The sequence below is a fragment of the Balaenoptera acutorostrata genome, chromosome 3 (genome assembly GCF_949987535.1).
Source record: "Balaenoptera acutorostrata chromosome 3, mBalAcu1.1, whole genome shotgun sequence".
Classification (NCBI taxonomy): Eukaryota; Metazoa; Chordata; class Mammalia; order Artiodactyla; family Balaenopteridae; genus Balaenoptera; species Balaenoptera acutorostrata.
Genome location: NC_080066.1, coordinates 101,081,713 through 101,106,866, shown reverse-complemented (window position 1 = coordinate 101,106,866; position 25,154 = coordinate 101,081,713). Strand labels below are relative to the sequence as shown.

At 38.2% G+C, this 25,154-nt stretch overlaps 1 pseudogene; it reads right to left on the bottom strand.

Annotated features, from left to right (window-relative positions):
* Window positions 1–16,339: 16,339 nt before the first annotated feature.
* LOC103008545 (MARCKS-related protein-like) lies at window positions 16,340–16,928 on the bottom strand (annotated as a pseudogene).
* Window positions 16,929–25,154: the final 8,226 nt, after the last annotated feature.

The following is a 25,154-nucleotide window of genomic DNA, read 5'->3' as shown; positions in this document are numbered from 1 at the left end:
AGCCTGAAATATGGCCACAAATGGCATCCATGGCTTTTCCAGATTAACCTATGGTCATTTACCAGGATGATTTTTACTGGGGAAGGGAAATCCCCAGTCCTTCTTGGGGTTTTTAGATAGTGAATTTGAGATAATGCTAGTCCTTAGGAGACAAAACACTATTATGGCCCAGTGGTCAGAGTATGGACTTAACGGAGGTCAAGTGATAAATGAAGTCTTGACTTTATTTAATCTGACAATGGATTCAATAAGTCCACAGACCCATCCTGTAGTTATTTCCACAGTTTCTGAATATATTAAAAAATAGACTTTTTTATCAACTGAGGCATCAACTTAGAAACAACTGGTGAGTTTAGGTTGCTATGCTATAGAATGTAGTATATGCCTTAAACTAACATTAGATATATAGTGCCCTTTTAGCCAGAATGCAGATTCAGGAACCAAAGAATGGAGGTGGGAGTTACCTGTCTTAGTATCTCATATTTCAATTAAGTATTCAGAAGATTTAGAAATCCTAATTTCCAAGGTAGAGCAATTTCTGCCAGGAAACATAGTCATTGTTCCATTAAATTAAGAGCTGAGTCGATCTTTTGGCTATTTTGGGGCTTCTCATGCTGAAGAACCAACAGGAAGATCTTACTCTATTGGCTAAGGTAACTGCTATGTGGAAATTGGGTTACTGTGATACAGTAGAGGCAAGAAAAACACGTGTGGAACTCGGGGATTTCACTGAGGAACTTACTGTTCCATAAGAATGGTCCGTGGGAAAATGTGGAATCGCAATAAAGTCAGCACCACTAAGAATTTTAAATTGTGGAAATAAAGGTTTAGGTCACCCTTCCAGGTAAATAACCCCAATCTGAAAAATACATGGAAGGAGTGATGGATATAATTTTAGGTCTCATGACCAGCTACAAAAGCAGATATTATAGTGGCTGTATCTTATGTTAATTTCATTTCCCCCCTTTTTCTGCTACTGAATATAAAAAGTTCTGATGGGAGGTTAATTATAATTTAAGTTTCAGGAAGGGGCATGAATGAACTGAAATCACTCCATATTTATGGAATAGCTGATGTCACTTTTGTGTGAGGGAGTTAGAGTTTTTTCATGTGATGGAGTGGCAAAAATTAATGCTATGAGGCAAAAATTGTAAACTAAGCTGTTTATGCTCTGTCCCGCCCCCCTTCCCATCTATTATGGCATAACAAGTTACTTCCCAAACCTAACATCTTAAAAGAACAATATTTTATTATCCCATAATTTCTGTGGGTCAGAAATCCAGACATAGCTTAGCTAGATACTCTGACTCAGGTTCTCTCAGAGGGCTGAAGCCCATCCAAAGACTTGTCTTGTAAAGGATCTACTTCAGAGCTCACTCACATGGCTATTGGCAGGATTCTGTTCCTCAGGGTTGTTGGACGGAGGGCCTCAGTTCCTTGTTGGGCTGGAGACTTTTCTCATTTTTTTGCCATGTGGGACTCTCTATGGGGCAGCTCATAAGAAGGCAGCTGACTTCCCATAGAGTAAGGAAGTGAGAGAGCAGGGGATGGTGTCCAATATGGAAGCCCATGATGGAAGCCAGGATGGAATCATATCATGGAAGTGACTTTTCAGCACTTTTATCATATTCTATTCATCAGAAGTATACGACTTTTCCAGCCTCACTTCAGGGGGAGGATACACAAGGGAATGAATACCAGGAGGCAATGATCATTGGGAGCCACTTGGAGGCTGCTTCTCATACCCTCAATTCATTCTCTGCCCGATTCTGCCCTGATATGGATCTCAGTTGGACTGCATCACTCAGGCTCATACCCTCTGGCTTTCTGTTGGGTTTTACCAATGGCAAGTCCAGGCAGAAGAATAAAAGATGAAAGAGAAATAGAAATAGAGTAGAAATATTTCTTTTCCTGCTTTTTTTCTGCTTTCATGCTGTGTTTCTGGCAGTAGCTGTGCTCTTCTTCCTCATAATTCTGCTCGCCTAGCTCCAGACTTCACTAGGTGCTGGTAACACCATTTCCTCCTCTTCCCTCTTCAGGCTTAGGAATGATTTAGGCTTCCCACAATTGCCAGTCCCTGAATACCTCAACATCTCTTGCTGATTCTTTAATTCTTCACACACATCTACAAATGTTTCTTTCATTAAATTCTGTGGTTTCCCTAATAGCACCTTGAATAGTACACATTTCTTAAGGGAAGAGATTATGTATTATTATTTCTTTAGTCCTAGTGCCTAACATGGTAAGCATTTAATCAGTGTTGGATGATTAAGTGGATGGGTGGGTGGGTAGATGGGTGAACCTAGTTTGAGTAATACGAAAGGAAGGAAAGATAAAATATTTTAAATTATACGAAAATTCTTCACTGACACAGAGACATTAGGCCTCTATGTTTTGTCTGAGACGAAACAGAGAAAAGAATTAAATCTCTAGTGAAAAATGGCAATTTTAAAGAAGTAATTTTCTTTTGATAGAGAAGGAAAAAAAGAAACTTATTTAAATCAAGCCAACAAGTCCACAGTAGTGTAAGAGGAGATTTTTCAGAGGGTTACCCAGTTTATGGAAGCAAAATGCATACTGAATTGGCTTAATATTAAATAACCATAACCAAAGAGTGTGGTTATTTTTATACCATTTCTAAACAATTAAGTTTGTTCCAGCTATGTGTGTCATGAAAAAATTTTTGTCAGTGATTTTTAAATTTATGTTAATGATCAAGGGAAATTAAGCTGATGTTTGAAAGTATTTGAGTTTTAGGCATAAAATGCTCCACATAAAATAAACCATACTGTGTTCTAAATATTAATGTACAATTAGTAAAGAACTCTGACCCCTTGAAGAAAGACAACTAAAAGTATTTACTGTTAGATAACTTCATTCTGCAAGATGTAATATTGTAGAAATATGGCATTTTCACAATTTACTTTGTCAGGGCAAAGTACAATATTCTCTGAGATTTTGGCTTCTATCATTTTGCCACCATAGTAAGAAATGGCCTTAGTGTTCTGGGTTAGAATTGCCCTGTCAGTATAAGGCAAATTCTAAGGACCGTCTGTTTTCTCTCTGTAAAGTGTGTTATAGCAGCCTTGCAAATAATTTTCAAAAACTGACTTGTTCATTATTTTCCCTACCTGCCCTCACCTCAGGAGAAATATATTTGAACAGTAAATTCATAGTCTTTATTACTCCTGAAGCCCCCATGGTTACTTGCAATGGACAAGTGAATAAGGGAATATTTGCAAGGCTGGTATAGAGACCATGAGGAAGAGTAGTGTTTATAGGTAGAATTCATTCGACTCAAAAGCATTTTATTAGTGAGAAATTTATTTTTTAATGTATTTTTATACAGCCCAACTACCTAGCTAAATTATGTTTTAAAAAATATCTAGGCGTACCTTTTCTTGTCTTAATTGGCAGTTTTATTGGCATAGCGTTGACAACAGTCCTCATTAATACAACATTCATCGCACTTAAAGAAACCTAAGATGGTGTGCTGCAGGGGGTAAAAATATCTCAAACAACTCTGCACCTTCTTCCCAACATTTGCAATCAGTATAATCAAAAAGTTGAGAGAAATTAATAAAGTGACAGAAACCAATAATGTTCAAAAAGGAACTCTAACACTAAAAGCCTCAACTTCTTAATTACATCCTCTTTTCCATTTCAAACACACACATGCACAGACCTACATATATCTTAATATCAGCATATTCAAAAATATACTCACTTTTTCAGGCTTGAACTACCTTACAGATCCCCAGAGAGGTGCAAGGTCTAGGAAATTGTTCAGTTAATAGAGAACCAAGAATTCTTTTAACTAAAAATATTTGTAATCAACCTCCCAAGTGGTTAATAAAACATGTGACTGAATGTGAAGCAGGCCAAAGAAAAAAGTGACAAATCCATTTATTTCTTAAAAATCAAAACATTATATTGAGAAATCTGTTACTCACTCACCTGCCAAGTTCTAAGATTAGAAATCTTTGTTTTCACTGCAACAGTTGATGCTACTGCAAACTGCTAAGTCACTTGAGGAACCTGCTCCCTGTTCTATTTCAGATGTTTCTTCTTCAATAACTTTTTAATTAAAAAGCTTTACAGATAACCCTAAACTTAGAGTCATAAGAACAATGCTTTTAGATTTCCCCCTCTCTTATGTGTGTATATATATCTATAATTCTCCAGATTTATTAAAATAAGTGCTGTCCTACAGGCTGAAATAAAGCTACAAATACAACATCTGTCTCATTTCTCTAATTATCTCATGGATATCTACCAATGTATTAATTAACTTCTAAATTTCATGACTCTGTCAGCCATACAGTTCCTTCTCTCAGTATCATCTGCTCTCAGTATTGTTCATAGTTTTAAAAATTAAATCAACCTTTTTCTATAGATTTCATTTGAGTATGACTTGACCAATCACTATAGCTATTTAGTCCACCATTTTATTAAGACACTACCTCTTCATGCATAATAGTATCATGGTATATTTATTCCTTTGTTTGCAATAGAGAGAAATGTAATAAACCACTAATAGTATCATGGGTTAAGATATGCTAAAAGGCCAGAGTCTGCTGTAAACCATTCTTCTTCCTATATGGTGTGGTGTATGAACCTCTCACCATTAGTGTCACTGTTTTTAGTTAAGTTGAATAGGTCATGACAATTATATAATCTAATAATGTTACAAGGAAGTACTCTAATATCACAACAATAACATGCTTGATGTAACTTGAAACCTATCTAAACAAAATAAAACCCATAATCCTTGCCAGTGGGTTTGGGACCAAACTTAACTTTTCACTGAGTCTTCAAATTCTACAACTTTTCCACTATTTAAGACAGATTCTTCAAAACTCCAGAAAAAAATTAAAGAAAAAAAAAAGAATCTTCTTTTTCCCCACACACTGTTACATAGCTAAGGTTTAGAGAAAGCTCCAAAAGTTGAGGAATGTGTGTAAAAGATCTTGAACGACAGAGCTGTTTTTGTTCACTCTCCCTCCTTTGCTACAAAGAAAAACAAGAACATGGGTGACCTATAAGGATAAGGGAAACAGATTTCCATCTGTAAGCCTATAAGGGGCCATTGAAAACAAGGGTATGAAAAGAAGTTTTAAAAGTTATAAGGAACACATTCAGAGAAGAGTTTCAAATGAAAACAAGCAATTAATGAGGTGGGTAACAACAGGAATTGAGCATATGCCAAGGCCTGCCCCCTATCTCATGCCTCTTTGGTGAGAGAAATTGCTTTTTTTCCCTTTACTGTGTAACCCTATCCTGAACTTTGTGACCTTTAGAAGAAAGAAAGATACTTAGGAAATAAAATTAGGATTATCATTGCTGGTAGCAAAATGAGAGACTAGTGGGTTTATTGTTTAGAAACCATTCTAAGAAAGAATACCAAAGCAAGGAAATTAACATTTGTCTGAAAATGATACAAAGAACACATTGTAGCTGCAAGTCTGTACACTGCATAGTGTTCTAGAATAACTACATGGGCAATATGAAATGAGAGTTTAAGGAGTTTTCTTATATATGCAGGTACTTAATCTGGATAATTTAAAGAAGTAGTTGTGACCTTGGGCAAATTTGATAATCTCGCTTTGTGTGCCTCAGTTTCCCCATCCTTAAAATAGAAATAACAAAGAACCCATCTCATAATTTGTTTTGTTACTACTAACCTATATAATATATTTAAAATATTTAGAGCTGTGCCTGACAAAAAGTAAGCACTCAATAAATATTACTACTCTGCCGTTAAAAGCATAGACTTTTGTTAAAATATCTGAATAAATACTTCAGTTCTCCAGTATACCTTAAAAAGAGGTTTTGTATGAATGCCTGTAATAGGCTGAATAATATCCTCCAAAGAGATCCTGGTAAATCCTAATCTCTGGAACCTGTGAATGTTACTTTATATGGCAAAAGCATCTTTGCTGATATGATTACATTAAGGATCTTGAGATAGTGAGATTTTCCAGAATTATCTGGATGGGCTTTAAATGTAACCACAAGTGTCCTTATAAAAGAGAGGCAGAGGGAGATTTGCATACAGAAGAAGGCTATGTGATGCCTATAGCAAAATGATTACTTTGCTGGCTTCCAAGATAGAGGAAGGAGCCCCAAGCCAAGGAATGTAAGGAATGCATCTCTTGAAGCAGGAAAAGGCAAGGAAACAGATTCACCCCCTAGAGTCTCCAGAGGAAGCAAGTCCCTCCTGACATCCTGATTTTAGCCCAGTGAAACTGATTTTAGACATCTGTACTCTAGAACTGTAAAAGAATAAATTTCCATTAAGTCACTAAGTTTGGGGTAATTTGTTACATCAGCAACAGGAAACTAATGTAATGTCACACATGTTAATTAAATTAACCATGTGCTATGGCGTGAAATGGTTATGGGAAAGTATTATTATCTGGTTTATGTAGTCAAAATAGGGATCTGTTTGCTTAAATTTTACAAACTGATAAGGTTTCTCTACCCTCCTCCTCCCCATCCCAGTGTCCAAAACTGATTTACTGCTCCATTCTCAGGCAGTGAGTGGAGACTTGAATTCAGACAGAGCTATGGGCATTTAGTGGGAGACCCTTTTAGCTTTCTTTCTATGCTTAATTTACCACTTCAGACATGCACACTTTAATTTGCTAATCTGAGGTAAGATGATACTACTTTTTAGGTAGCTGTCTTTAAATACAAGCATAGAGACCTGCCACATTTTACAAAGCAAAAAGTGGATGGATCAGGCAGGGAAACTCTTAGTGTTGTGGAAAAGTACTGGCTTTGGAGCCAAGGAAATCCAAGTTTGAATCCTAGATCGACTATAAACTTTGAGACCTTTATCCTCTTTGGATTACAGTTTCCTCCTGCATAAAATAAGAATTTTTTAAAAGGGCCATTTGTGATAAAAATGGTCTCATTTTATTTATAACCAGATTACAGTGCTCCAAGTCCACATTGCCTTTAGAATCAGGAATTCCAATCCTTTTTCCAGAGGCTCCCCTCATCGAATGTTTCTGGGAATTCGCCTCCACTCACTGCCTGAGAATGGAGCAGCAAATCAGACAGTGCCTCTAGCTGGATTTCAACACTGCTGGCCCCTTATAAAATGTTGGTATCTACTGGTCCCAGAGGCCCTGGTGCTACCGCCGCTGCCTGCAGTACTTCTGAGGCAGGCTGCAACATGCTCTGGTGCCCTCTGAGCATATCTACACTGGGTCTTCAAGAAAAAAAAAAAAAGGCAAGAATGGATTCTTGAGGTGAATGGCCAGGCAGAAGGTGAAAGATGTCCTTCCTTCTATGTTACACTTAGTCAGGGTGTGTTCCATAGCAGATAGCTGGCCACGAAGAGGCATCCTGAAGATTTTATGTTTTTAAGCTCTTTTGATTCTCCCACACGATTATTTTCCCCTGGGCATTATCGCCAATACTGAATTTGATGAATCCAGAAGGATAGTGCCAAGTAAAATTTAGATAAACCCACAGCTGACAAATCCAAGTATTAATTGGGAGATGTCAGCTCTATTTAGAAGAGTTTCTTAATCTCTTGTAGATTATATCAAGAAAGAACTGTGACCTTCTAAGAACTATCCAACAGTGTCACTAAGACACAGCACTTGGCCCAGATCAGAAATGTAATCTCAATGCTCCTCTCAGCATAAAATAGAATTCACCAAATTTGCAGACGTTTTCCTTAGAACCTACCATACTGCAGATTCTTTAGAATTTTATGTGATCCTTATGAGTCCAGAAGCTACAAACCAGTAAACGGTCTTAGAAAACATTTGGTTACCAGAAAACAATGGTTTATCTTGTCCTCTGACAAAATTTGCACATGACTTATTCACTGAGTCAAGCATCTCACTGTGGACCAGCCAGATCATTCATTTGATGGTAAATGATTGTACATCTAAACCTGTTAATTAAAATATACAGCATTAGATTTTTTTTTTTCCATTAGAGAACATCTCTATTGCCTACTGATTGGTCAAATAGAAACAATACCCCAGTTCTTAAATTTTGGAGATGACAAACTCCTTCCCATGACAGTGAATGTATGCAAAGCCCACAAAATGTGTTGTATAAGAAATATCAAGAGGCTTTTGTGGTCTGTGGACCCCAGGTTAAAAACTATTGAGACACAAAGAATTTCAAATATGGAGCAAGATTTTCAGACATTTGTGTGACAACACAGAGCTTAGGGCGTCAAATTGGATTTTTGTTGATAACTTATAACACTGAGTTGATAATAATTAGTTGTATTGTGTGTCTTTAATGCATTTGGGTGGTAGAATTGGACAAAATAAATATTATATTTGATGTGGTGTTGCAGATAGATTTTTATTAAAATTTTCTGTTTATATAGGATAGCATATTAGTTGTCTAGGGCTGCCTTAAGAAAATACCACAGACTGGGTGGCTTAAACAACAGAAATTTATTTTCTCACTATTATGGAGGCTGGAAGTCCAAGATCAAGGTGTCCGCAGGGTTGGTTTCTTCTGATGTCTCTCCTTGGTTTGCAGATAGCTGCCTTTTTGCAGCCTCTTCTTATGATTGTCCCTCTGTGGGTTCACACTCCTAGTGTCTTTTCATACGTCCACATTTTTTCTTCTTAGGACACTAGTCAGATTGGATTAGGATCCACCATGTGACCTCATTTAATCTTTATGACTTCTTTAAAGGCCCTATTTCCCATACAGTCACATTCCTAGGTATGGGGGGTGGGGGGATGGGGGAGGTAGGGCTTCAACATATGAATTTAGGGGGAGACATAGTTCAGGCTGTAACACATAGTATATGAATTTACTTGCCTTTATTTGCCCCTAAAAGTGTTATTTCAAATTCCAAATTTTCATACTTGAATTATCCTTCAGAAACATTACATTGTATAGAAATTGCACCTCATTTTCTTATGTTAACCTGATGTCAATAAAACTGGCAATGGTTAATTTGTGGCCCAAAGAAAACAACTACAGACAAAAGGCTTTATAAAGAGAAAATAGTAATAACTGTAGTTTGAAGAGCTTTTCTTGGTCTTAAATGTCATCATGGAATAAGTAATGTAAATAATTAATATGTAGTTTTGAAAAGATTTATAATATTTGTTTAATTGTCATGTTTGCTTTTTATGTAGAAGAATTGGTGTACAAGTTATTCTTGGCAACGGAAAGACTATACAAATTATATTTTAATTCTCACCACACTACTGTGTTTGCTATGTTACAAACATATCAATAATATATTTGCAAATCTGCCAGCTGAGGTTGGAAATTGCAAGGGAGAAAGAATTGGTGGGTTTATATTACAATAGGCTAAAAGAGCAAACATTAGACATTTATTTAGAAATAGTACACTTATTGTTAACTTTCACTGTTAAACTAAACTTCCCAAATAAAATATCTTATGTTGGTGTGCATGCAGAAATGACAAAAGGTGAATACAAAGAGGTAAAAATTATACAGCTGAAGCATGGACACAAATCCAAAGCAAATGAAATTAATATTGGATATTAAAATGGTAAATATTTAGGCAATAAATCTTACAATATCAAGGGTATCAGTAGGTCAACTTCCACATTTGTGAAAAAGGTGTCAAAAAGAGACCAGTCTACTTAGTCCTTCTCCCTTACCAAAAATCTTTTTTACAAAGAGGAAATCAGTATTTTGTGAGAATTGGATCTTTTATTTTTCATTTTCCAATGAGCAACCAGTTTTAAGTAATATTAAAGGCATTTGAACCCAGAAAATATGCAAAATATAAACAAAATTTTAACCCTGTTGCATGGTGCATCAGATGAACGACAGCAATAATTGCTGTCAGTTTGTGCTTTTTTGACCAATAATTCTCTGTATTTCCTACAAGTAACTTGAGTGATGCAAATGACCTTATTTTTACAGCATGCTTTTATTAAATAGTTTATTATTTTGGCAGACTAATAAAGATTTTGGTATTTGCTTTTATTTGCAATAATATTACCACCACATAAAAAAGGATTTTATGTTCTTTTTGAGGAACAAGGAGGATAAAAGTGGTGATGGATAGCGCAACTGAGGCATCAGCAATGAGCTGGAAATGAGACACATAAATATGAAAACAGAGCTAAGAAAATAGAACTGCACCCTTGGCCTTTCTTAAAAGAACATGCACACTTCATGGTTCATTCACACTGTTACAGAAACTCCTTTTGTTTCCAGTGAATCAGGGAATGCATATAAAGTCTGAAACACTATTCTTACTCATAGCTGACTGACTTCTTCTATTTAATTAGACTCATTCCGGGGAAATATTTCCAAGCTTTCTGAGGATGCTTAGATTTGAGGAAAAAAAAATAATCAATTGACTAAAAAGTTGGTGGCTGGAGGGATGGAAGGGGAATCAAAACAGATTTACTGTTTTTACCATTAATTAGCACAGTGCACAGAAATGAAAGCATTCCACACTGTAGCATCTTAGAGTCAATAGAGCAATTGTGTAGTATTTAAGGATATTCGATGTAGGTGGCTAGGCAATTGAATGTGTCAATTAAGGACAAATGTATTAAGGACAAATAATATTATATATGTATATAAACATTGGGTAGACCACATTAGGCTTTGGGAATTATAGCATTATATCTTGCCAGTGATGGTACGCATTTATTCAAAAATTATAATTGTTTTTGTGTTGCATGTTTTCTGACAATGTCAGTATGTAAATTTTACATGTCAAATATTATATATTTATTGTCACCAGAGTATGTTTAGTATTAACTTTATCTTTTTCCATTAATAACATGTTTCCTTGTAGCAGCATTTAATTGTTACCATGAATGAAAGCAGATTGTGATGAAGAAATGAAGGGAAGGTAAATCTTTTATTCAGGGCCAGAACCTGAATTGGCAGCTCTTAGCTCAGTAATATTCAAACGTGGAACTATTTTTCTTTGCACATGAAAGTGCAGCCAATAGATGAAAGTAGGAAGAAGTAATATGTTGTGAGCTGAGAAATCCACTGCTTTCATTATTGACATAATTCTTCAGATCTTACAGAGGGAGAGAGCTCTACCATTTGGACTCTTGCTGCAAAGACTTACAATAGACATGATTCTGACAAGAGGTTGGTGGTAGCTGAACAGACTTAACAATTAATGGTATGCCAAGGCTGAGTTCAGAGAATTGCTTTACCCAATGCCAATCATTCATTCCTGGCAGTAGCACTTCACATCTTTCCTGGGATGCCGTCCAACCACAGTGGCATCTAAAATATATCGAGCAGTGTTACAGTTGGAGGTGAAATTGAAATTTGCGCCAAACAGAAGTGACAAATTCACATGGCTGAGTGTTGCCTAGCAATCAGGTCCAAGGGGGATGTGGCAATTCTGCATTTACCCATGGGGGTGTGTAAAGGGGGAAAGAAGTATTTACATTAGAGCTTAGGTGGTCTCACGAGTAGAGCCAGGTGTATGAGAGACTTCATTTCACTTCCAGAGTGTTAGGAGGTAGGAATTGAAGTGGCATAGGGAAAGGAGGGCAGCAGCTGAAGTTGGTAGGATAAGCAGCTTTCAAGTCGGAGGTTCTCAGCAATTAACCTGGGGGAGGGGGAGAGCAGCAAGATGCCAAGATGCCAGACTTGCTTCAGAAATTCGTGGCAATTGGCCATCCTGCTGCCTTTTGACTGCAGGCCTCTGATGCACCTCTGTTCAGCTGACACTTGGCAGCTGGGTGGCCCCAGGGTAAAGCGAGCAAATGGTGGCCTTCTCTTCCCAGAAATCCACCTGGGAGCAAATCTCCCACTGGGCAGCCAGACTCAAGAGGTTAGTGGAAGGAATGGAACACTCAAACTGAAATTCTAACCTTGTGCCCTCATTTACTGTTTCTTTTGGGGGTTTCCCATTCCACCTATTTTTTTATTGGTCTTTTCTTTATCTTGGAGAATGCTACTCAAACTCCCCCTACCCTATACTCTATAGTTCGAAGTGACTGTCAGAATCAACGATGAACATACGAAACAGCAAGTGGATACATCAAAATACCAACTCTGGGGAAAGAGACACAGTGCTTGCCCTATAAAATTTTCTCAGGTCACAACCTGAGAAATTTTGTGCAAATAATTTTGTCTTGGGTTTTCCACCCCTCCTTATTTGGAAGAAGAATAAACCTGGAAATTTGTAGTGTAGATTTAACTGTTTAGTGGAGGAACTCATGGAGGTATTACAGCCACCACACCGTAGATTGTTTTCTTCTTTGCCTACTTTTTTGTTGTTCTCTTTCTTTTGAACTGTTAGGACCTCATTAAACTGATGAGTCTAGACTGCACAGCCCTGTGTGAGAGAAGAGCCCAATCTAGACTGAGACGGTGGACATTGTCATTCCCCCCTGGTGCTCACTAATCCATAGACTTACTCTTAATGAATCTCAGGCCTGAGTGAGTGCCCATTCCCAATGTTGCAAAACTTCAATACTATGTCTAGGGTGTTTGGCTAAATTTGTATGTAATCTGTTGTTTTCTCAAGGAGACTATAACTTCTAAGGGCAGGAACTTCTAAGGAGGGTCAGATAAGATAAAAAGGTGAAAATGTAAAGTGCTATGTAATTGTAAGGTATTTTTGTTATTTCTATTATGTGTAGTATGCTGCTCATTTCACAATAGATGTTTAATAAATGCTGGTGGATCAATGGACAGACTAGATTCATGGATGAATTGATAATGACTGATGAATGTATAAAACCACACATACATTTAAGAGATTCAATAGATCATAAAGCTGGCTAATAATAATAACAACAACTAAGTTTATGGACTGCTCATTTTATGTCAGCCTAAATTCTTTACATTAATTAACTCATTTAATTCTCACAACAACAATATGAGGTAGATATTATGGTTCTCATTTAAAATGAGAGGGTTGTTGCGCAGAAAGGTTAATCAGTTTTCCCAAATTGTTAGTAAGTGAGGAGAACTTCTTTCTAACTGGACTTCAGAAGTAACCTCCATTAATGGTATTAATTACCCATATATATTAAAATTTGGATCTATTCTATTTAATTTCTGTAAGCATGAAAAGCTAAAGCAGAATGCAGTCAATACACTCTTGTGGTAGGCAGAATAGGACACTTCAAAAATTACCATATCCAAATCCCTGGATCCCCTGAATATATTAAGTTACATGGCAAAAGGGAATTAAGGTTGCAGATGGGATTATGGTTGCATACCAGATGACCTGGATCTAGGGAGAGGTTATCCTGGATTAATCAGGTGGGTCCTATGTAATCACAAGAAAATACAGAAATAATGAAGAGAGAGGTAGAAGAGTCAGTGTCAGAGGAATGCACTGTGAGAAAGACTTGACCGCCATTATTATCTTTGAAGATGGAAGGGGACCATGATCCAAGGAATGCATACAGTCTCTAGAAGCTGGAAAAGGCAAGAAAATGGACTTTCCTCTGGGCCCTGCCCATACCTTGATTTTAACACAGTGAGACCCATTTTAGACTTCTGACCTCCAAAACTGTAGGATAATAAATTCATGTTGTTTGAAGTCATTAGGTTTGTGGTAATTTGTTACAGCAGAAACAGGAGACTAATACAGCTTTCAAATTCCAAGATTACAGAATGAATTTTGATTTCTCACTAATCCAATGCTGGAGTTTATTGACATAACTTCAAGAGTCAAAAATTAGAAGTCTTGGCCCGATTTAGATTCATTATTAGTCTTATTTTCATTTGAACTATGTACGAGGAAAATCTCTCTACATAATCTATAATTTCTGAACACTTTTTCTCTAAAACAAACAATGTCTATTTTTATTCCATTTTAAGTATATTATGATCGTTAAAATTATGGACATAGGCACCCAAAATTACCTGGAAAAGAGAGACACCAAGTTCCATGGTCTATGATTTAAGCTTTTCTGCCCTGTTACTTCACTTTCCTTGCTCTTTGTCTCTCCTGTTCTTTCCCATCTTCCTTCACCTGTCCTTTGTTTAACTCTCAAAACAATGATCTCCTCAAACCTGATATTTCTCTGGCTAAAGATCCAATAAGAATGCATCCCTTTTTTAAAGCCTCAGTATCCTAATATTTCTATTTCTCTTCTTTTCCCCTTTAGTAATAGTAGTATTAATAATGATAATAGATGGAATCCATTAAGCACTTCCTATGTGCTAATATTGTGATAAATGTTTTACATACACTGTATCATTTAATCCTCATAAAAAATAAGAGGTAAGTACTCTTATTATTTCTGTCTTTCAGATAAGAAAAGGGAGGCATAAAGAAGGTTAGAAACTTGCCCTAATTCTGTTAGCTCAGAAGTGGAAGAGCTGGGATTCAAATCCAGAGAAGTGTCCACTTCAGGTGAGTGATCTTAACCTCACATTCTGCTGCCTTCTGGTTTAGTTTCTCCCCGGAAGCAGCTACTAGACTGCCTCCTATGCAAAAAGTACCTGAATTATGCATAGTGCTTAAGATAACAAAAGATAAAAGTGTTAAGTGCTCTGTCCTGAAGAGAGCCCTAGGTGGTTAAGAAATAAACAGAGTAAAAATGGGGGAAGTTAGAAATCCAGGCAGGTGTTGTACACGTGAAAGCCAAGGTTATCCACAATGGGAAGTAGACCCTGAGAATATCAAGGCAGGGCCCTTGGCTTATTTAGTTTCATATTTTGAGCACTTAGCACAAAGCTCAGTGTACAGTGAGTGTTCCAACAGTGATTTTAAACCTGGGTTTGCTGGACCACCAGGGATGTGATGATAATATTGGAGAATCTATGTGTTTTACAGTCAGTATTCTAAAATGTCAAAGAAAATGATCCATCTACAATGATAAGACTGCACAGACTGTTTAAAGAGATGAGTTTCTCGGCTGTTGGCTAGGATTCTACCAGTTCAGTAAGATTATATCCTGGTTACTTCATGATGACCGGAAACTTTGATTAACAGATATGTATGTGTAATAAAACAGGAAACCAAATATTGCTTAAAATAAATTTGTTTGCTAAATGAAATATATCAAAACATAAGGACTGTGGAGTCTAATGAATTAAAAAGCTTTACTTAATGGTGAAAAATCTGAGAACCGTAATGTGTACTCAAATATTAATTAAAAGTTGAGTGAATAGGTTCAAATTTTGTGTCTCCAAATATCCCCAGTTATAATCTAATGCTTCTGTTAACAGATTAATGAACTACTTCTTGTAGTCATCATACTTTAGTGCTAATTGGCTTATCAGCTCAACTTCTGTGACAGGTGACATGTAGCTGAGATCTGGGCACAGAAGGAATGTGAGTTTTAATCAGAGGGAAGACAAATTTTCTGGAAAGGGCTACATAATTTTATCTAGTAGGAGGTATTAAGGGGCTAGTTTCTTTTGGGCTGGGGGGGTGTAGGTGTAGAAGAGAGTAACATAAAAGAGGAGAAAAAGTATGGAAAGAAGAGATAATACAGCCAGAGACAAACATTATCTATTACACAATTTGCCTACTCCTAGTACTTTCAACCAAAAGAGAAGCAATTAATAAATAATTTCTGGGCCTCTACATTAAAGGACTGTGCCATTCAAAATACGATTCAAAAAAGCAAACAAACAAAATATGATTTTTTTTTTAAAGGGATGACATTTATTCCTTTTCCAAGTGTTACAGTAAAACCAGGTGGAAGAGAATGGTTTTAGCAGCTGGAAAAAAAAATTACAAATCTGGGGTTTGGCCATTAAAAGTTATTTACAACAATGGGAGGGGAAAAAAAAAGACAACAAGAAGTTGTTTCACATTACATACCTCTCCCCCACCCCAAAGCTTAATACTTGCTTACCAAGTCAAAAAAGAGACACAGTTGATTCACAAGCCAGAGGTTTGAACTTGAGTAAGATATTTATAAAAACCTAAAAGGGAGCAGTGTCCTCCCCAGCCCAGGGACCACTAGGCACAGCACAAGAGACTAAAAACTCAACAGGGGAAGGCTGGACACTCAGGGTTTGGGAGTGTAGGCACCCCCAGATCTGGCTCAGGGATTTGGGGAGTAAACAAAATCTACTTGGAAAAGAATTGGGGAAGAAAACCAGCAATTGCCTTCTGCACAGGTGGGGACAGGGAAGGAGGTAGGGACAGGGGCAGGAGCATTTCCCATCACTAACCTAACTTGGGAAACTGCAAGGGACCATCTTCAGCTGGCCTTAAGAGGAAGACCAGATGGATGAGTGGAGAATCCACAGGAGGAAGAGGAGGAGAGGGAACGTGGCTAGGGGGCAACAGCCCCTTCCTTTCTGGGCGCAGGAAGGCAGCCAGGGCACCAGGTCCAGGCAGTGACCTCACAAGGACAGCACAGTTTTTGCAGCTTAAGATCATCCACCTGCCCCCACCCAGCTACTCATTCTGCCCGCCCGCTGGTGTAGGGCCCCTCTCTGCCCAGAGCGGTGGATGGCTCTGCGCCTGGGGCCCTGCCTCTTCTGTGTCTCCTCCCTTGGAGGCAGCACCAGCCTCTGCCCCTGTGGCCTGGGGCTCCTGGCTCTCAGGGGTGGCGCATGCCTTCCCTTCCTGGGCAGTGCCTTCCTTGCTGCAGGCACCGACCGCCCCTGCTCCTGCCCTTCCTGTGGGTGAGGAAGCAGACGGATCCCCCCACGCCCCCTTCCGATTTCTCTTGAAGGCCAGGCCACTCAATTTGGAAGCCTTCTTGAAAGAGAATTTCTTCTTCTTCTTGGGGGTCTCCTTGGGGGGAACCTCCCCCTTGCCCTCAGCGCCCTGGCTAGGGGGTGCCGGCTCGATGGCATCGCCAGTGGCCCCGGCTGCCTCCTCTTTTCCGTTCACGGGGGACGACTCCCTTCACCTTTGGGGGATAAGTCTCCATTGCTTTTCACGTGGCCGTTCTCCTGTCCGTTGACCTTAGCGGGGGAAGCGCCTGCTGCCTCCTCCGCGGTCACGTCGCCCGGGGAGACTTGGAGCTCTGGCTGCCCATGGCGGGGGTTCTGCTGGGGGGCGCCCGAAGCCGCCCCGGGCTCGCGCCGCAGTGGGTAGTTCGGTCGGGGTGGGCCTGGCCGGCGGAGGGGTGGGGCTCGCGTCTGAGAGGGGTGTGTGTGGGGGGGACCGAGCTCCACGCCCGCTCAGCGCCCGACTCGCTAGCTGCGCGCCAGAATGCCTAAAATGTGAGTCTTGTTCTTTGTCCTCAAGAGGAAATGAGATTTAAGCACCGGGCTAGCAATAGGATGAGGAGAGTAGGGCACTTCATTTAAGCATGTAAAAATGTATATAGTGACATAAAGTAAATCATTATTTCATTTAACAGTACAGAGATATCATCAGGTAGTACCAGAAGAATTAACCAGGAAATGATAAAAATTTTGGGGGAGGGAGCCATCATTATGACCTGGAATCAAGAGGTATTGAACCAATGTACTGGGGTCTGGAGGGGCATCTATCTGACTTGCCCTATATTCCTAGACATGTACCACACTGGATTACTCTTACTAAAATAGATTTTTTCACTCTCTCTTCTCCTAATAAATAGAAGAGAGCAACTGAAGCTCAAGGTACCCCTTTTTCTTCTCATGACAGCCCTAAGATTCTCAACCTAGCTGGCAAATGCTATAGTACTAATCAGAGTGCTGGGCCCATAGAGCCACTCAATAAATACCTTCTCATTATATGGTAAGGAATAACAAACATTTAACTTGGAGAAGGTCTCACCAAATGGCGACCCTACCACTTCCTAGCAGTATGAACCTGGGTTAATTACATATTGATTTTATTTTCCTTATCTGTGTAACGGGATTGCTAACTTCTACCAAAATGGTTAACCAATCTATAAGCGTAACTGAAATAACATGCAGACATATCTGATGCTTATTAGACAAATGTTGACTATAAATTTGAAAGGTGACCATATTGCTATAGACAGATAGAGGCTAACACCTTACATTGAGGGAAGTTGTGTGGTATTTAGAAATTGGGCCCTGCTGGTCCTTGATTTTTTTACCTACAAAATGAAGGCCTTAAAACAGGTAGATTTGGAAGATCACTGAAATTCTAATGGTCTCTGTTTCTGAGAAGCAACCATCTAGTCAAATTCTTTCTAGGCCCTAAAGCACTGATACAATGTTGAATATAAAAAGAATAATGGAAAACTTAGCACTAATTAAAGAGACAGCATATCATCTCTTTCCTCATTGTGCACATGCTTATATCTTGGATACGTATCAGTTGGGGTTAGTGGGTGATGATATTATTAGGCTAGCAAAAACAAAAACAAAAATAAAAAGTAGTGAGAATTTTGTTTAGCCAAATTTATTCAATTTAATAAGAAACTACATCTTCTTCAGGGGTTCTTCCTACAATTTTGGTATCAAATTGTCTTTTCTTTATACAACAGTGATAAAAGATAGTACTTATTTATTCAAATTACCTTTCATAGGAAATGAAAAGTTGGCAGCTTTATATCACTTTCCCAGTTTTTTCTATTGCTGATTAATTTTTAGGTTCATAAAATTTGAAAATCTAGAAATCCCTGACCTATAGCACCAACCAATAAATAGCTTTTATTTTTATCATTAACATTGGCATTGTCATGAACAATGTTAAGAGGAAACTTTCTGAAAGGAATATCTGATTGTTTATTGAAAAGTACCAAGTTTTTAAAGCCTCACTGGCCTTTCTCAGAATCAAAGCCTAACCAGCCCGTCCCCCAGCTTACCACCCCCACTCTGAGGAGGAAAGGATGTGAGAAGAAAAAAGAAGCAAGAGTCAGATTTTTTTCTGCTCCTGTGGGATCCTACTATCTGAAATATTTACAAGTGTGGAAATGGCACAGAGGAAGCCCACTTACTGCTGGAGAGGAAAGGTCGGAATTGGGCTTGCAGCATCCTCAGTGAGCCAGCTCAGAAGGCTTCTCTGCCCTGACGTAGCTCCAGGCAAGTAGCTATCAGGCCTGTTTGGGGTAAGTGATGCAAAGAAGATAAAACACCAACAGCAGTTTTAATGTCAGAACTGCTGCTTGAGTTGCCACACTCCCAGCAGAATAATACAGCCACATTTTAGAGGATTTTCATGGGATGAAATTTTAACAGGTATATTAGAAAAACTGAGGGGAGTAACTCTATAAAAGTTTAAAGTCCATGCATAGTGGACTTGGTGGTAGATTTTTAAATCCACAGTAAAGGCTTGGTTTTGACTACCTTCTGACTAACTTTCAAAGACATTTCTATTGTAAATTAATAATAAACAAACTTTTATAATGACGAGATATTTTCTGACTTAAGAACTTAATCATGCAATTGTTAATCTGTAAATGATTTGCAAATGTAAAAAACTGCTATTGTTGCTACTATTTTTTTTATTTACCGACAATATTTTTCATATTCTTATCATTGTCTCTCTATTGAATTTGACTTGAAAAGTAATATTTATTTGCATATGTCAACTTTGAGTGTTATGGAGAGTTGTATCAGACCTGCTGTTCAGACATATTGACATTAAGTAAAGAGGAACAAAGGGAACCTAGGAACTGACTCTGAGAGCTCACCAGATTAATCTGTTATCAGAACCAAGAACATATATTTAGAAGTTTGGTTTGCTCAAACTATATCAAGCCCCGTACATAGTCCCAGATACTTATTTAGTCTGAGCATAGATTCACGTATAAGGAAGTATGCCAAACAACCTCATGTCAATCAGTGACAGGAATAGTTGCAATAATACAAATAGACTCAACAACAGCAATGATAATGTATATTCCCTAGAGAATGAATATGCTCTCCAACATGGTGGCATTACCTGGTCCTCAGTTAAGATTTGATATTTTCCTGCTCTGGAGAGCATCCCACCTTTTGACCTCTTCTTCTGAGTTGAGAATTATTAATTGCTCTTGTTGTGATTCTGTTTATCTCTTAGAGAAGCCGGGAAGGAGTTTCATCTCTTTCCCATTTTTGTGCATCATTTGTGACTGGATAACCTATATTAAAATGATTACAATGTGTACCAGAACGCCACTCATGCATGCACCTGTCTTCCTCAGGTTTATTCTGACAGAGTGTGTGTGTGTTTGGTAGTGTTGGAAGGGAAGATAATAAGTACAGCCAGGTATATTTTGACAAAACACTTGAATGTCATAAAGCAAAATTTACTATTTTTCTTTTTTAAGCCAAAAAAAAGACCATTCATCAGTTAATCTATTAAAGCTGAATTGCCTAGAGAAATATGTTTATTTTCTTTAACTGTTTTATTTTGTATATTGATTTTGAAAATTATTCTTAAATTCTCCCCCAATCCTCATATGTCTGTAATTTTTAAAGATAGTCTCACCAGTCAGAGTGGATCTCCAGGTATATGAGTGTGAAATCTGGGGAAAGGTGGCACACACAACTTTAATATCTCGCCTGTCTTTAGACTTATGGCAAAATCCTTTAAACATAATGTTGTGTTGTAATCACATCATTGAAAAAAGATCAAAAATAGAAATTTTAAAATAATTTTTGTCAAAACTAGAGCACTATGGTCTAAAGAATATTTATTAACTCATGCTACCTCAAGATTGCAGGTCAGGCATGGTTATTCAGGTGTGGCTCCCTGACCAAATCATGCAGGGTAGGATTTTTACCTCTAGACTTTCAGACAAGAAGTTTTAGAGAATGAACATGTAGCTTACCTCTAAATTAATTTCCTTTGAAATCAATATGTGTTATTCTGGAAAAGTAAAGGAGTATATAGACTACATTAATGTGTAGGATTTGAATGGACCACTCTAAGAACAAGCTATATATTTGTATGTAAGGATGTGTGTGTATGTACACACACATGTCTAATAGTCTAGTAAAAAAGAGCCCATAGGGCTTCCCTGGTGGCACAGTGGTTGAGAATCTGCCTGCCAATGCAGGGGACACGGGTTCGAGCCCTGGTCTGGGAAGATCCCACATGCCACGGAGCAACTGGGCCCGTGAGCCACAATTACTGAGCCTGCGCGTCTGGAGCCTGTGCTCCGCAACAAGAGAGGCCGCGATGGTGAGAGGCCCGCGCACCGCGATGAAGAGTGGTCCCCACTTGCCACAACTAGAGAAAGCCCTCGCACAGAAATGAAGACGCAACACAGTCATACATAAATAAATAAATAAATGAACGTGAATTTCTAAAAAAAAAAAAAAAAAAAAAAAAAAGAGCCCATAGACCTATATTCAAACGTAAGTACACATATTCATACTTCATGCTCAAGCTCAATTCTGACATCATTGACACTTTGCATTGGAATAGGACAAGCTGGTATCACCAAACAGGAAAATTAATTCACTCAATCCTTAGTATGCTCATGGAAGCCGTACAATTCATTATAAGCATATTGCCAATAGAAATACAAACAGCATGTGTATCCTATTAGATCTAAATCATAGCAGGGAGCCGAGCTGGTGGAAATAAAATGCATCCAGCCTTAAGCATTCTGAGTCGTACTCATGAATGACTTACTGTATGCCTGGATTCCACTCCAGTTCCTTATAATTTACACTGGGTTATTATATGTTGTGCCTCTTCCCAAATCAGCTGTCTCCATAAGGGACTCATGCATTATGGAGTCAGGGGAACACTCAGGACCAGTCCAAGAATGCTTTGTCCATTGGGGAAAAGTCAAAGTAAAAACTAGTCCCTATGTAAATGCACAAAAAATGCTGGTTCCTAAGCATCAGATGCTCCTGAAACCCCGCCTAAGTAAAGTCTAATAGCTGGTCTCAAGAAGAGTGTGGCTGGCAGTTTGGAGTAGATAATTTAAGCTGTCATGAAGTTGGGGAGCCTGGCTGGTTAAATCTTTTGCAAGCCTATTGCTTCTCCAAACACTCCCCACAGTATCTAACACACAAACATACTTTATTGAGCATCAGCACAGGTTGTTTTCCACCCACCCCTACTACATTATTCAGACTAATATAAGAATTAAGACCAATGAAAGGAAAAAAGTAAAACCATAAGTGTCTAAAAGTCCATTGTTCAGACAAGATTTTTTTTTTTTAATCTGGAAATTGTAGCACTCATTCATGGATACCCTGCTTTTAAATTTCAATATAACATTAGTAATACTTTCCACTTTAAACACTATATTCTTGAACCTATATAGAAGGGATGTTTTGAGTTCTATATGTTACCAGGCTAACCAGTTAAAAAGTGAAATATTCAGTTAATGCTATTCCAATCAATGAGCATGTTTCTTAGAAAACAAGATATTTTTTATGGAAACTAGATATATGCTCTAATAACAGACAGATTTTGCTCACTATTGTATTGCTAGTGACTAGACCATAGGAGGCATTCAATGCATATTTGTTGAATGGGGGAAAGAAATCAATGGTTTGTGACATGTTAGAGAGAGAACACAGCTCTGAACAGGTGATGTGTTTATCACAGTGGAGTTTATTTCTCTATGTTTGTATGCTCAGAAATCCAGAGGATAAGACTTGAAGCAAGTTTTAATAAAGGGTGTACTAATATCTGTTCTGATCTGATATTTGTCTATGGTCAGAACAGGGTCAAAGGGGTCTGTTAGAGATGTATTTGGCTACAGATAACAGAAAACTACCACAGTGGCCCTAAGAGACCAGGTTTTGTCTTCTGCAGCAAGAAGTTTGGGAGTAGGTAGTACAGGGTAGGTGTGGCAGCTCAGTAATTCTACTAGGAACCTCAATTCTTTCCATCTTTTTGTTCTGCCAAACATAGTTTGCAGGCTCTTGCTCTCAAGCTTGGCATCTTATGATTGCAAGAAAGATGCTTGCTGCCATGTCTTATGCTAATATTTTATCAGACAAAAAGGAAAGATAAAGTGAAGAGAGAGTCAGGCATGGATGGTGACTGCATCAAGAAGCAACAGATTTCCCATCAATCCCAGCAGATGTCTGCTTACGTTTCATAGAGCAGGACTGTGCCACATGATTAGATTGCCATGGAGTATGGGAAAGCAAATGATTTTAGCTAGACAGTTTGTTACGTCTCCAAAAAGCCAGGGTCCTATTAGACAAAGCAGAAGTGAGGAAAGACATTGGGTAGGCATCTAGCCACGTCTGCCCCAGGACTGAAGTGAAGAAATTAGTCTGTCATAACATAAAATCTGAACAGCGCTCCTCTGATTTCACCCTTCTAAAAGTAAATTCAGACAAAAGTAGTTCTATGGGGCAACAGTTTTAGTGCACATTTTTTCATGATTGAGTTAATTCAGACCTTGTTGTTTTCATAAATAGCTTAATAGGTGAAGATTTCTTGATGAATTTTCATCCTGTATTTGTGGCCTAGGGAAAAAAATTCCTTTCTATTGCCCTGAACTTAAAGTCTTCTATTATCTGGACCAACTTCTTCCTTATTTCTCCTTTCAAAACCATTTTCTCTAAATAGCTCTCTGAGAAGGAGTATTATAAAGAAATTCATACCCAAATGTTAATGTTTGACAGTGTCTTTCTATATTGTCCTGTATGGGGGCTATTTGAGGTTTAATGGGGTAATTGCCTAAAAGTCTAGCTCTAATTTCAGAAAGAGTGGCCAAGAGAGATATTTTTGAATTCAGGAATCTTAACCTTAGTTATGTAGTCACCCATCTGGGCAGTGGTCTTTCTTGTCTAAGAACTGAACTTTGTTTTTATTTACCAAGAGTGGTATAAAGGTAATAATAATCTTCCTCTCTTTAATACTTGACAGTGTGCCAATGGAACAATGATTCCTTTAGCAGATGACCTACGTGAATCATGTAATTCTATGACTCCTTGCTCATAGAAATATAAACAATTTAATACTTGTTAGGAGTTGGAGATGCTCAAATCTTTGTTAAGGTTCTGGCCCTTTCCTTGGTTTCATTACTTTTATATTAGGGCAAGCCTTTTATTAATATGATGCAGGGAGATGTTTGGCAGAAAGGTATAATGTAAGCTGATCCTTTGTAAATTTAAGAAAACTAGAAAGAGGGGAGGGAATAAGTCGTTCATGACTAAAACAGTGGAGGCTGTCGTTGCAGGTGTTCATGAATGTTGTATGTGCACCCAGAAAGTCTTTATAGTCTTCAAAACAATTTGTCTTCACCTACAAACCACACAGCCTTATTATGTATTTACTGCTCACCACCCCGCTTGGTCCTGTAATTTTCCTTTTTTGCCTGCAGGCTTAACATTCTTGGCAAAGAAGAAGGCTTATGGGAAATATTCATTGACTTCTTATTGAAGCAGTGTTGTTTCTGCATGGGAGCCAGGCTCAAGGAGTGTAGCTACAGATCCCAGAACAACTTCCTTGATTTTACAAGAAGGGCTCTGAGGGACCCTTATACTGCAATAATATGAACAGAAACTCTCATTCTAAAGTTTCACAGAAATGCACACCACCCTCTCCTTACTCATATTGCTAGAAGACCTTGCCCTTAGAGAATGAGAACCTGGGCTCTAGGTGTATCTGGACAAGAGACATCTGAGTGGGCATTGTCTCTTCTGTTATTTGCTCTAGGACACCGTCTCGTCTCTGTCCTATTATCTCCCATGCAGGCCTCCTTCTGAGGCTGTGTGGGGTCTTCCTCTCTGTTGGACTATGTAATAGCCCCAAACTTTCTGCCCTAGGGTGGGAGTGGGGGATGAGGATGTGTAGCATAAATGTAAATGGATCTTTTCCAATAATTGTCAAGGGACAAGAAACGTTAGAGAAGAATTTCTTTGCCCCTACATGGAGCACATTGTCCCTGACTGTTCAAAATAAGTCTCTCAGTTTCAGAGAATCCCATCCCTCAGGAATGCCACAAGAACAGCCCCAATTAGCAGAATGTAATTACTTGAGTCGGAGTCATATACTTAATGATGAACCTTTCCTCCCAAATGGCATGAAGTCTTGAATAATTTAGAAGGAAAAAACAATTAAATATAAGGGGACCCTCCTTAGAGTAGGGATGCTTGTGGCCATGCTCATGCATATGCATGCTGTAAGGGAGGGCTAGTACTAGAGAAGTTTAACCAGCTTTAAAGTGGAACAGAGTTGATATTTTCAACCTATAAAAAGCTCATTTAAATACATAGAATGACATCAAGATCCCATATAGATAAATGGACAAAAGTTACTGAGATAATTATTCAGGAGAAAATAAAACCAGGAAATAAAGAAAATGTTCACCTTCAGGAGGAATCCAAAACATGCAGATTAAAACAACAATAAAGGCCCATTTTACATCTATTAAAGTAAGTAAAACTTTAAA